The sequence below is a fragment of the Athene cunicularia genome, assembly GCF_003259725.1.
Source record: "Athene cunicularia isolate RWA chromosome 14 unlocalized genomic scaffold, athCun1 chr14_part1, whole genome shotgun sequence".
Classification (NCBI taxonomy): Eukaryota; Metazoa; Chordata; class Aves; order Strigiformes; family Strigidae; genus Athene; species Athene cunicularia.
Window position 1 is genome coordinate 9,548,774 of NW_020799118.1, and position 12,547 is coordinate 9,561,320.

The 12,547-nt window shown below is 36.3% G+C and overlaps 1 long non-coding RNA gene across 1 annotated transcript in view; it reads right to left on the reverse strand.

The window, feature by feature from the left end:
- The window catches only part of LOC113485509, an 85,306-nt gene extending 72,759 nt beyond the window's left edge, over nt 1-12,547 (reverse strand). The window contains exons 1-2 of the long non-coding RNA XR_003399440.1: nt 12,485-12,547; nt 10,946-11,088 (exon numbers count right to left, since the gene is read on the reverse strand). This is a non-coding gene — a long non-coding RNA (uncharacterized LOC113485509). The remainder of the gene's footprint in view (nt 1-10,945; nt 11,089-12,484) is intronic.

Consider the following 12,547-nt stretch of genomic DNA (forward strand, 5'->3'; position numbering starts at 1 on the left):
TTAAATGTTTTTGAAAATTTATTATTCCACACAAAAATCTCTTGGATGCAGGCAGTAACATTGAATAACTAGAAATAAAATTAATCCAAACAGCATAAACTAGCACCAGTCTGAACCTGATGCAACTGAATGCAACAGTCTTCCCTCTGCTGTGTAAAAAGATGAAAAAAACCCAGTCATCTGAGACCATTTTAACATGTTAAAGAGATGCCATAACTTTGCATCCTTGTAACTGTTTCAGGAGACACTAAATACAGACTGTGCAAGCATAACACATCCACATCTAGAAAAAGCAAAGTCAGTCAGTCTAAAGATAAAGTTCAATTAATTTATGAAAAGCATTACATGATGTGAGGGCATGTGACAGAGAATTTGAATCAATGAGTCAGGTGATCCCAGATTCTCCGCAAGACTTGGACAATACAGGCAAGATATGAGAAAAGTCACCCCTCCCTTCCCCTTTCAGCTCCACAGAAAACTGGAACACTAGCATTCAGAATAGTCAGTCCACCAATGCCAAAAGACAACATACACTATAAAATAAATTTTTTTTAAAGTAAAAATCAGAATTCTTAAAACATGGTTTTCTTCAGTATGGTTTTTAATCAAATAAAAAAAGATACAGGTTCATCTTACATTCCCCTAATGTAATCTGACATTTATATTATTAATTGAAAATGGCATTCTGGTGTAGAAAATCCATTCTACTGAACTTGCAAATATGCAAGCTTTAAACAAAATAAAAATGAGCACAACGTCTTAACAAGAAAATGCTTTTAGAATTTCAGACTAAGTATCCGTGTTTTAACCAAAATTCACTGGCTATACAGAGCTCTAATCTTCTTTCCAGACATCAAGTTATGTTAGATGCTAACTGAATTTTTTTCCTGTGTAAGGATTTTGCTGTATTCGCGCAGCTGTTTATTAAGACTGCAAAAGGGAAAAGGTTGTCTATACAATTTTAAATGGTTGGGATTGTCACATTAAAAAAAAGTGTTACAAAGTGGTTTTCCATAAGTAAAAGCATGTCAAGTTCAACCCTGCTTATCTTTTAATTCCATTTGAACTTGTTTCTGCATAAGTAGGAGAAACAAGTGTGAGTATGAAGAAGGCAGGTTTGAATTTTAATTGCTATTCATGAAGGTGAATTAATTTGATTTTCATTGAAAACAACAAAGATAAGGGTTTGGTTTTAAGGGACAATATCCTTCCCTTCCACTCCAAAAATCTTACCTTACCCATTCAGATCATCAGACAGATATTTAATACTTTCATCATAGAAGAGCAAAGGGCCAAATTAATTGTTTAATTAAATTGACTGAATTATATCTTTGTAATAGAAGTTTATGCTTACATTACCAATTACATCTACAGCAATCCATCAGTACAGTTAGACCTGGCCATTCCTCATTTAGAGACTGTTTACAGTAAGAAATTATTATTTTTACATTCTGTTTAATAAATATGTCACCAATAAACCATTTCCACCTTGGAATTGCACTTTATGTTTTTTATGTTAAATCTGCAACAACAAATGATAGGAAACCAGTATTTAAGATGTGCGTACAGATCATCTTTCCAATACACTCTTAAACTCTGCTGTCGGGAAGGCACATTGTGGTACATGCCCTGTGCTGTTTTGAAGAGAGGCATGCTAGATTTGAAAGTCTGAACCCCCTCCATTCATATTTATAATTCGGGTGTCCTTTCTTCAACAGTATTGTCCAAACTATTTATTCCACATTGACATATGATACACCAAACTTTTAGCTCTTGGCTTTTGGCTTCCTTTTAGCTTCCATTCCATCATATGGCAGCATGACACAGCCAGGGGCTAAGAATAAACACCTGCATACTGAGCCAGCCACCCAAGATGACAACAAAAGAGCAATTCCTTCTCAGGACTTCAGACAACGCAGGATCAGCTCAATACTTTCATCTCAGTCTCTTACATGCTACTTCAGTTATTTTACACATGATCAGTGAAATCCACTACAAAATTTAAAGATGATTGTCTGAGTCTCAAAGTAATCTGTTTAGAATGGCTTCTGAAGTTGTTCACCCAGGTGATAAAACCATATTCGAGTTTCCAACCTGCTTTCTCAAATTGTTTAAACAGTCTGCTACAGGTACATACAGAAGTTTTTAAGTTCTAAATTAACAAACTACTGAAGTGTTCATTACCAAAAAGTAAAACTTAACTTTTTAAATATACCTACTCTAAATAAATATTTAATGCAGCAGGGTAAGTCTTTCCAGAGCCAGCAACCTTTCTTACAAGCACAGGCTCTTTTGACCTGCAAGCAGAATCACTGAAAAATGCTTAAAACCTTTTCAAATTGCATGAAATGTGATTTCTGGAAGGGCTTTAGAAAAACTCTGGAAAAAAAACATACTAGAGAAACAGGAAAATTATTGGAATATTGTAAATTATCCTTAGAAATTGGAGTTAAGGCTATTTTTTTACAGCAAGAGCTCAATGGTAGAATTGCCTAATGGTGGTAGAGATGGATTTGTTGTCTGCCTCGGCAGCAGAAACATTCCCTTTCCCAGGCATTCTAATATAGTAGCAAATAAGATTTTCTTCCTTTCATTCTCTCTCTATTCAGAGCTACAAAAGAGAAACAGCCTTTACCTGACTATAGAAACCTTTTAACTCTTGTGTTCTAGCACTTAGTTATGAGTGAAGTGCACATAGCAAACAGAGAAACCAAGGAAAGAATGATGTGATGATATTCCAAACATCCATCTGATGACTAAAGTAGCAAGACAGGAACAAGATAGAGATAGTGATGCCTGTGAGAACTTAATTTATAAACTTGCTTGGCTTTCAAATACATAAAGTTGGAAAAATGACTTCTGATATTAAAAGTTTAATACTCTTAAAAGTGATAAATGTAGCATGTTATTTTCTTATTCCAATGTAAAGATGCCTGATAATGCATGACACTTGGAGTGTTATGCAATCAGAAGCACAATTGCTGACATAAGTTATGCTGGCAGAGGTGCTGCTAAAGTTGACATCGGATCACAGAGAACCTAACTGCATGCTCAGCCCAGAACAAGGGGTCTGTGAGGATCCATGGAAAACTGTCCCTGTGTCCTGCTAGATTTGTGTTGTTCTTGACTGATATGGAGAGACACCTTTTAGGTCTTGGCCATAAGATTTTTATTACAAGACCTATAGGATCAGGACAGTCAGCTGTTCCTATTCTAAACCCAAACTAGACCATGACTTAATCTATACAAATCTTTGTAAAGATACCATGTTTTAAATGAAGCATGGTAAAGTTTTATCATGAAAACAAACAAATAAAACCCAAACCCCCACAAGTTTATTAAAAATGCCTTTAGAAAATCAGGGGTAAAGACTTAGATGTAAGAATAGCCATGAAAGATAGGACTTTTGTAATAAAATAGGCAAAACTTGTCTATTACAAAGGTAACTAGAAAACAAGAACTAGCCAATGAGGTACCTGAAGGCTCCAAAGTCTACTCTGAGTCCACAGAAAGGCCATGACTGATTTTAGTGAGCTTTGTGCTACAGTTCAATATAACAGTTCTGAAACCATCTATTTATTTTACAAGTGGGTCAATATGAATAACTCTCATTTATGATTCAGTACATAAAGTAAAGGTAGGATAGAGTGACAGCAATTAAAGCATGTCTTTTCCCTTCATACTTAAGATTTTCTGTCTCTTATGTAACCTCTCTACTTCTTTTAAAGCGATGCAGCTCTAAGTCTTCAGTACATTCTCTCAACAGTTTTGACATGTTTCAAACTGTAAGATGGTAGGAGCAGATGTTTATCTCCCCTTGTGTATATATGCTGTTTGTAAAAGCCTGGTTTACAGATGCAAATTATTAAGATAATGCTGAGAAATGTAATAAAGCATTGGTTGATGATCTTCTCTTTGATGTCCTATAGAACTCTTGTGGGATTCAATTAGAAGTAGGTAAATGCATTCAAAGACAGAGTCTGGTTCTTTAAGCAAGAGGTTCCCCTAATACCTTCATGCTTGTACCCTCCTTATTTCAGGCAACTTCTAGAAGTCAAAAGTTTAATTTTCTGTTCTAATTACCTGTTGGATGTAACACACAAGCACTTTTCAAGTATTTATTAATCTGTGTGACTGTGATCCAATACACAAGAGTAATTTTATCTATGCTGTAATTTATTAATTAACTTCTATAAATATATACTAATATTTCATGTGGTTCACCATATTGTATCTAAATACAAAATGTATTTTGTGAAGAGGAAACTTCTGGTGAAATAATTCTAGTTTCTCATTCGTACTGTGGAAGCAGCCATCTCCTTATCTGCTTAAAAATTATTTTTATTTTTTTTAATCTATTCCATCAACACACAATAATTTTTATTTTATAAAAATCCTTCTACCAGACTCCCATATTGTTTAAAAAAGCAGTAGCATTCTGTCAAGGACAGGGAAAACTGCTGCTTTTTAGAGTAAACATACTTTAAATATCCAAATCTGTGCCATTTTATTTTTTTGGAACAAATTAACATTAACAAAATAGTACCAAGAGCAATAAAGAGGAAGTAACAAATCTACAAGAATCAGGCTTGAATTAGTATGTTATACTGTTGGAACTTCCAAGTACAAGCCTTGTCAAGAACAGTTGCCTTTAAATACCCATTTCTCTGCTCTTTATCCTTTATCAGAATGTAGCAAACATTTATCCTTTCAAGCTTACAAGTTACTTTCTTGCCAAGTGGAATGTGTTTTGTGAAATCAAACATGTAATGGCACTTTTTTTTAAACTCAAGTTACACATATTTTGTGGGTTTGTGCCAAACTTGCTATATTCAGTAATCCGGGCCTTTTCCAGCAATTTTCATTTATGATGCCTCTCTCTATGATGTGTTAGAAGTCATTAACATAGAGCCAGAAAAAAAATCATAATTGACAAATGGCAGAAAACAGTGTTCTCACTGGATGGGAGCTGGGTGACAGGTAGTCAAGCTGACCTAGCCTCTGCTCCTTACTTCGACAACTGTTCAGAAACTATTACTCAACAAATTCAGCCCACAAGTGGGAATTCTGTGCTAAATTTCAATTTTGTGAATATATTTGCAGCTAAGTCATGAAAACAAGGATTTATACTGGAAACTCAACAAGAACCATCAAGGAAGGTCTCACACTAAGTAAAGAGTGGGAGCTGAGAGGAAACATCAGGTACATGCTCCAAGAAGGAAGAATTTCCCCTCTTAATAGCAAAGGGACAATTGTGTTCCACCACCAAACTCCCCATCACTTTAATATGCTGGCTATATTAAATAAAAGTAAGGAATTAACTTTGAATATATACAGATTAAGGCAAATACGCAAATTAGCATGAAACTCTCGCTGGTTAATATGTAATGAAGAATGCACGATCCCTTTAAACAAAAGTAAGAAATACACCACATATTGTTTATACTAAACACAGTTGGGGACGTGAGCCTTTCGCCTGGGAAAACCATCTTCAAAGTAGCAACTGTTTTCCCAGCTGTGAATACTTTTTCCTGGGAAATCTATTCCTACCATCACAAAAATAATTTTCAAAGGAATGTAAAATTATTCAGCCTAATCTATGCATATCCATATTTCAGACACTATTTCGTACCTTCTTAGACATGTCTGTTTATAAAAGGCCTATTCTCTATAAACACTATATGGTGTCACAATCAAATTTACCTCTTCTAAAAAATAAAAAAAATATGTATGGTTAATTTAGTAAAATAATTTATATCGACTCTATCAACATTCTGATGAAAAAGTGTTAGTGGGAAACACGTTTCAGTTTCATAAGCAGCTGCCCTCAAAGTTTGGTGGTTTTGTTCTCTTTTTTCCTAATTGAGAAATATTGCATAGATGATAAAAAAGCAGACAAACCAAGTAAGATATTACACAGCAAGTCATAAATGCCAAATGGGTTTACAGCTTCATAATTTTTTTTCAACTATGAGAAGGCCATCGTACAGTGAGGCAATAAGCCAGTAGGCCAGCAAACTTGTCTCTTTTTGCAAGTAAAAGAAAATACAAACAAAACAAAAATAAACATTCAACTGAAAGGTAGCCCAAAGAAAAGTGAAATAGGCCAAATATTTCAATTATAGACTGACCAAAACCAGCAGACTAACAAGGGCACACTAATAGCCACACTGACATTTAACTTCACCAATTTGAGAAATAGTTATCACCCCCTCTTTATCGCCAGAAAACTGCTAACTGCTGATGTATCCTTACATCAAGGTGTGGGGGGAGATGGACAGATGTGGGAGAAGATGAAAGATTATGTCATCTTCTCTTCATAACATGGACAAAACTCTATTTGACTGTTAGGGATACTTTTAAAATGGTCAAAAAACCCCAGTACAAGATTCTTATTTTAAGAGGTTATGGTAAATAAAATTGGCTTTTTGGAATTTATTCTCCTTTTTTCAGTATTTAAGATTGGTTTTCTACATATTTCTTAAACAAAAATTATAACCCCAAATAACACTGATGCATATGACAGAGGATTAAGCTCATAAAGCAAAACTAAACAAATGCAGGAAGAGCTGGTAGTGGAATTACAATGCAAGCAGTTTCCAAAATGTATTTTAAACATTTATGAGAAATGGATAATCTTGGTAGCCTAGTAATCAGAAGAAAATCCTGCAACATCACACTAAGTTGTAACTTCATGACATTTTTTTAGGATGGGAAAATACAGAACAAGATATTTTGATGGTTACAAAATAAGCTTCCATTCATTAAAAAAATAAATTAATGGAACAATAAAGGATTACTGAGTTTGTTTGCAAATCATCCACAACTCATTATTTCCATAACAGGCTTTGGTATGAATTAGTGAGTTGTCAAATAAATAAATACAGTTTCCGATGATAGCTTTACAGTATCTGCTTGATAGGTTTTCTAGCATGAATGTCTGGTTTGCATTCATTAAACAGTCAAATCACTACCCCAGTTACCTGATTACAAACAGCAACAGAAATCATATCAAAGTAGCACACCTAGGTATTCCACCATGCTCATGCCAAAACATTTATCTCTACAGCTTAAACATAATTTTATGGAGTTTTCCACCACTACAAGCAAACAATGATTTTAAAGAATCATCTTTTTGTGGTTTCCTGTGCTTTAGTACTAGCTTAACAACTCCGCATTGGTCTTTATGATAACCTCCAAAAAGCTGAACAGAAAAACCTTTCCCCCTACTAATTTTGCCATTTTCCATTTAGTAAACGGATCTTACTATTTGGGCACCTGCACGCTAGCCCTCTGATTAAAGAAACAGCATGAGCTACTTGTTTATTTGCCATTGTTTGTACTATCTGTATGGAATCTCAAAAATTAAATTCCTTTCCCACTCATTTTGCCTTTATCTGGGGAAAAGGATTCCTCCTCCTCCCAACCGTTTGCAATGCTGAAGATAAGAAGGAACGTACAAGGAAACACCCACTGACTGTATCAGCATTACCTAAAGTACCCTTCCACCATGAACAACGGGATTTGATTTATAAAGATTGACTGCCTCTTAGTCATTGTAATTTCCCTTAAAGTTACAATGTTTACTAGACTAAACTGAGAAGGAACGGGACATTAATATTGTTTTCTACGGATTATGAATTTTTAGTCTTGCCTAATAAGATATTCAAGTCTGGAAGAATTTCTTAGTGTTCTGTGGAAAGCCTGCAGCTCTGAAAACAGCAGTGGAAAAGCAAGATCTACCCTTAAATTACAAGGTTAAAAGATCTTTTGATACAGTAAGGTCATTCTGGGTAGAACTCAAATAACCTTCATAAACAAAGCAACCACATGTTGTTTTCTACATGCAGTGTTATGTCAGTACTAATGTTTCAATAAGCTTCGTGGCACTAAGGCAGCTGAAATTTGAAGAGTGAACAAATCCATAAACAGAAGCAAAACAGGGGTAACTGCAAACAAGCACTTCTAATGCTTCTGTTATTTGAAGATGACATGTTAACAATACTGTAATTTTTTTAATTTTTTTTTTCAGTGAACTGAAACAAAATTAATTTGTCTCAGGCAAGGTCCATCAGAAAGTTTTTTTATTTAAGAAGCCAGTATTTAACTTCAGACCCTCAGTCTGGATGGCACATTTTAAATCTCTTTCTTTATGCCTGTTATGTGACAATTCAAAATAATAAACTCAAGCTATCAGAAGGTTTAACATACAAGTATGTTAGTAAACTACAAAATCATTAAAAAACAAGTAAAACTAATGTCCAGGCATTAAAAAAAAAAAATCAATGTTTAAAATGTGGAGTTTATTGCCATGTAGTTAAATAAAAGAGAAACGGTATGGAAAAAGGGCTGAATTACGTTTAAAAACTTGTATTGCTCAGCTCCACTAGAGATGTGTTATTTAGAGTTACGTGGTTCTAAGATCATTCATGAAAACATTTATATTGGTCTTGAATTGCTCATTGCTATTTAATGTAAACAGAAAAAAATGAGTAGATGAAAATCAATAAAACATCAAGATTACTTTGAAAGGTCAAGTTGTTCCAGGGAAAAATGCTTTAGTCTTAGGCTCGTAAGAATTTCTGAAACAAATTTCACAAAGGAATGATCAATATACACTAAATCCAGTCACTTAAGACACATTTCAACTTGCCTGCCTGCAGCTGTATAACAAAAATCAATTAGAGATTTACGTTTTCCACGTTGGAGGCTAAAACTGCTGTACTTGAATAAAAAAAGTAAATCACAGGGAAGTGGAGTGACCTAATGAACCAGAGAAACCTCTCTCCTACCAAAAGCAACATGTTAGATAGCTATCTTTCAACTTCTTTCCATCACATGAGGCTGCTTAGGAGAAACTGAAGTCTACCCATCCTTACTTTAAGAATACAAAAAAAAAGTTTTCTTAAATTCAGTTACTGCATTAAAAGTCAGTCACAGCTCATAAGAATCCAGTCATGATGATTCAGGAATTTCTGTAGACCTATCAAGGTTCCAACTTATTTTAAAATAACAGAAATAAAATTAAAGAAAGGAAGGCTGCAGAATAAACACTCTCAGCAGCTGCCTTAATTTGTGTTCCAAATTTATTCTCTGGAACCATCCAGACTGAGCACATCAGTGCAGCCTCAGAGTTCCTCCTGATCTTCCTGTACACACAAAGAAATTTTATCTTGTTTTCTACTACATTTTCCGTGCTGACAACGTTTGACGACCAAACCCATTTTAAAGCATAACTGCCACTGTGACTTAACTATTTCACACAAATCTATGAGTACACATGCCAAGTAGCAATCATAAACTGATAAACAGCTGACTTTCATTAACCATTTCTGAAGTAATATTAATATCTGCCCAACATTTTTCATTTGCAACAGCCATTTCAAACAAAACAAAAAAGTGGTCTACTAACTTATGCTTTCCTACTATCAACAGTTATAGTTTATAAAGCTGATGCCAAAAAATGGCTTGTCATAGACCTTATATGGTATTCCCTAAAACCAACACCATATACATGTTCAAGCCACCCACCGACACCAACTTTTAGAATTCTAAGAACTGTTGTGCCTAGTGGTGTTCTCTAATAGTATTAAGAATACTTCTTTACATTTAATATTTGCTCTTTCTTTCACAGTCCCACAGTCTGCACAGCCAACAAAAACTAATTTGGGGGTTGTAAGAACTTCTCACTTGACATCAAACAGTCCAAAAAAGCCCACACTTGCTAGAGGTTTGAAGCCCACTTGGGATTTTTTCTACTTTTACATGAAATTATACAGATTGACAGAGGCAATAACATTTTAATTGACATTTCATACTGTTTTATCCTGGAAAATTATTTTCACTCAAATGGAATTATAGTACTGTGAATCTGAAGTCTGTAATATAGACCCTTACAAAGGAAAGCATAAACCTTTGCTCTTATTAAACTGTAAATAACAAATTTTCTGGTTTTGCTTTGATATAGACAAAGATGCAATCTTTACTTAGGAACATCTCTGCTGAGTTCAAAACTGCAAGAATTTACACACCTCTGAAAAGATACTGCCAACAGGTTGGCTTTTCTTAGGCATGCAGAAGTGTCTCAAAAAATATTCTTGACAATGATCTTAAAAAAAAGTCTAATAATAAAATAATAAGTACTACTTAGTTACATGATCTCTGCTGAGCTATACATCTCATGATAAATGAATTAACAAGCAGCTTTCACATCTATTTTATCTTAGGCCAGGAAACATAAGTGAGTTTTTAAGGCCACGGCTTAACATAAACTTGAGAATTCCTGAGGAAAAAACCTTTTCCCTTCCTTCTCCACTTCTCAACAGTATCAAACCGCTTCATATTTCTTTGATCCATGTTCTACAGTAACCACTCAGGAGAACTGAATCACCCTGTTTATGAAATGCTTCCATCACAAAAAACTTCCATCTCTATGTTTCCACTTAAATAACATCTCAATATTGCTAATTTCCTTCTCAGAAAATTATTTCATAAAATGTTCAGTAATACAAAGAGACTGCTGACACCTTCTGGCCACTTTACATGCTGTCCAAAAATCAAGAGGATTTCCAAGAAAATATCTTTCATGTTTTTCCAGCCACTTAGGATCACATGAAGACTTAAGCTACGCCTATACCGCCATATGACAGTTGCTTAAAGCCATTTGGTTCACCTTTCACCTATATTCTTTCACCCATTCTCTTTCACAGAAGTATCCAAAACAAACAGAAGTCATGTACTTTATCTGCTACAATCATATCCAGATTTGGCTTAACTTATCTTCTCTTTTTCACTTTCATGCTACATATATCACATCCAAGGAATCATTGCAACTGAATCAAACAGTACACTCAGATTCAGCACTGAATCTCTAAACCCATCACATCACAGGTAACAATACATCCACATGTTATTGAATTAAATAATAAAAACTGAGAGAACCTACCTGCAGATTTTGTTTCTTTTTCTTTGGTTCAGTTTCCAATTCCAGCTCTCCCTTCTGGGCCACATGTTGCTTTAGCTTTTTTCTTTTTTCTGCCTTCTCTTTTTTTTCCCCGTTCATTTTCGGCATTCTAAAATAGAACTATTCTGTAAGGGAAACCATCAAACAGCAATCAGAACCTTTTTTTTTTTGTATTAAATGCCAGTCTCATATATATAGTTATACTATAATTATACCAGTACAAGAATTATTTGTGACTGCCTAACTATGCAATGCTTGTCTGCATTGAATTTCAATCAGTTTTGGAGAATTTTCACCATGTTTCCTTTAGCAATAGATTATAGCTAAACTACTGTAAAACTCATTCTCCTGTAGAAAACCCAACACCCATCGTCCTCTCAGGCCCCATTGTGGAAAGCGCTTCACTGACCCTCCGGTTTCTGCAGGTCATAACACACCACACTGAACTGTTTGATCAGTTGTCTACCTCAGATAACACCAACAAGACCTCTTGCTTCTCAAAATACATTGTGTTAGTTGTGTCACTATTATATATACCTGTGCACACACATACCCTAAAGCAAAAAGTAAGCCTACTTGATTACAAAACAGATAGTTTTAAACCATCACTTCCATTTAAACTGCAAGTTGTTCTGTTTTCATATGGATTAATGTGGAAAAGTCATGCCTAAAAGAATTATGCCTCACAAGTTTTATCTTTCATTTCACACTGATATTAGGGCAAATGCAGACAGGACTTGCACACAACCTGCTTCTGAAACCAGGTCTAGTTATTATTTCTCTGATAGAAAATTGATTTACTTGGCTTTCAACAGCTGCCTCAACACAGTCACCTTCTGTGTAACAGCACAAACACAACAGTTAATCACAAATATTTAGCTTGAAACACACTCTGAAAGGCAAACCAACCAACAAACCCACTTTGGTTGGCAGCCATACAGCTGAACTCGCACAAACGATGGAACCACCTGTGCTGCCTGACAGAGCAACAGGGACCCAAGTCCTCGACACTTCTGCCACAACGGCCCCTCAGGGAGCCATACTTCGGTCCAGGCCCAGGCCCAGGCCCAGGCCCACCATGGAGACCAGCGCTTGGGAGGCACGTTGACTTCCCAGAGCCCTGGTCTTACTTTTCCTTTAATTGAGGAGTGAGTTAAGACTTCGTGACTAGAAAGTTTTTAAACGTAAGAAACACGTTCTCAAGCGCAGCCACCAAAGCATCTTTGACGGTAGAAGCACCGTTCCTGTCCCGGCCCCAGCACCACCCACGAGCTCCTCCGCGGAGCACGCCCGGCACAGAGTTCCCCCCCTCTGCGTGGGTCGGGGACAGGCGGCTGCGGGACGAGAGAGGGGAGCCCAGTCACCGCCGCCGCGCCTGCGGCCGGGCCGCCCCGACCCTCCCGCAGCCCCCACGGGGCAGGGAGACCCCCAGGGTTCCCGCCGCTGCCCCCGCGGCCGTCGGACACCTGACGGCGGCCCCATGAGGTGGGGGGACAGAACGCGCGACCTCCCCACACGCACCTCTCAGACCCGCCTCCTCCGCACATTTAACTGAGCCCCACGCTTCGCGCCGCAGCCCGCCCC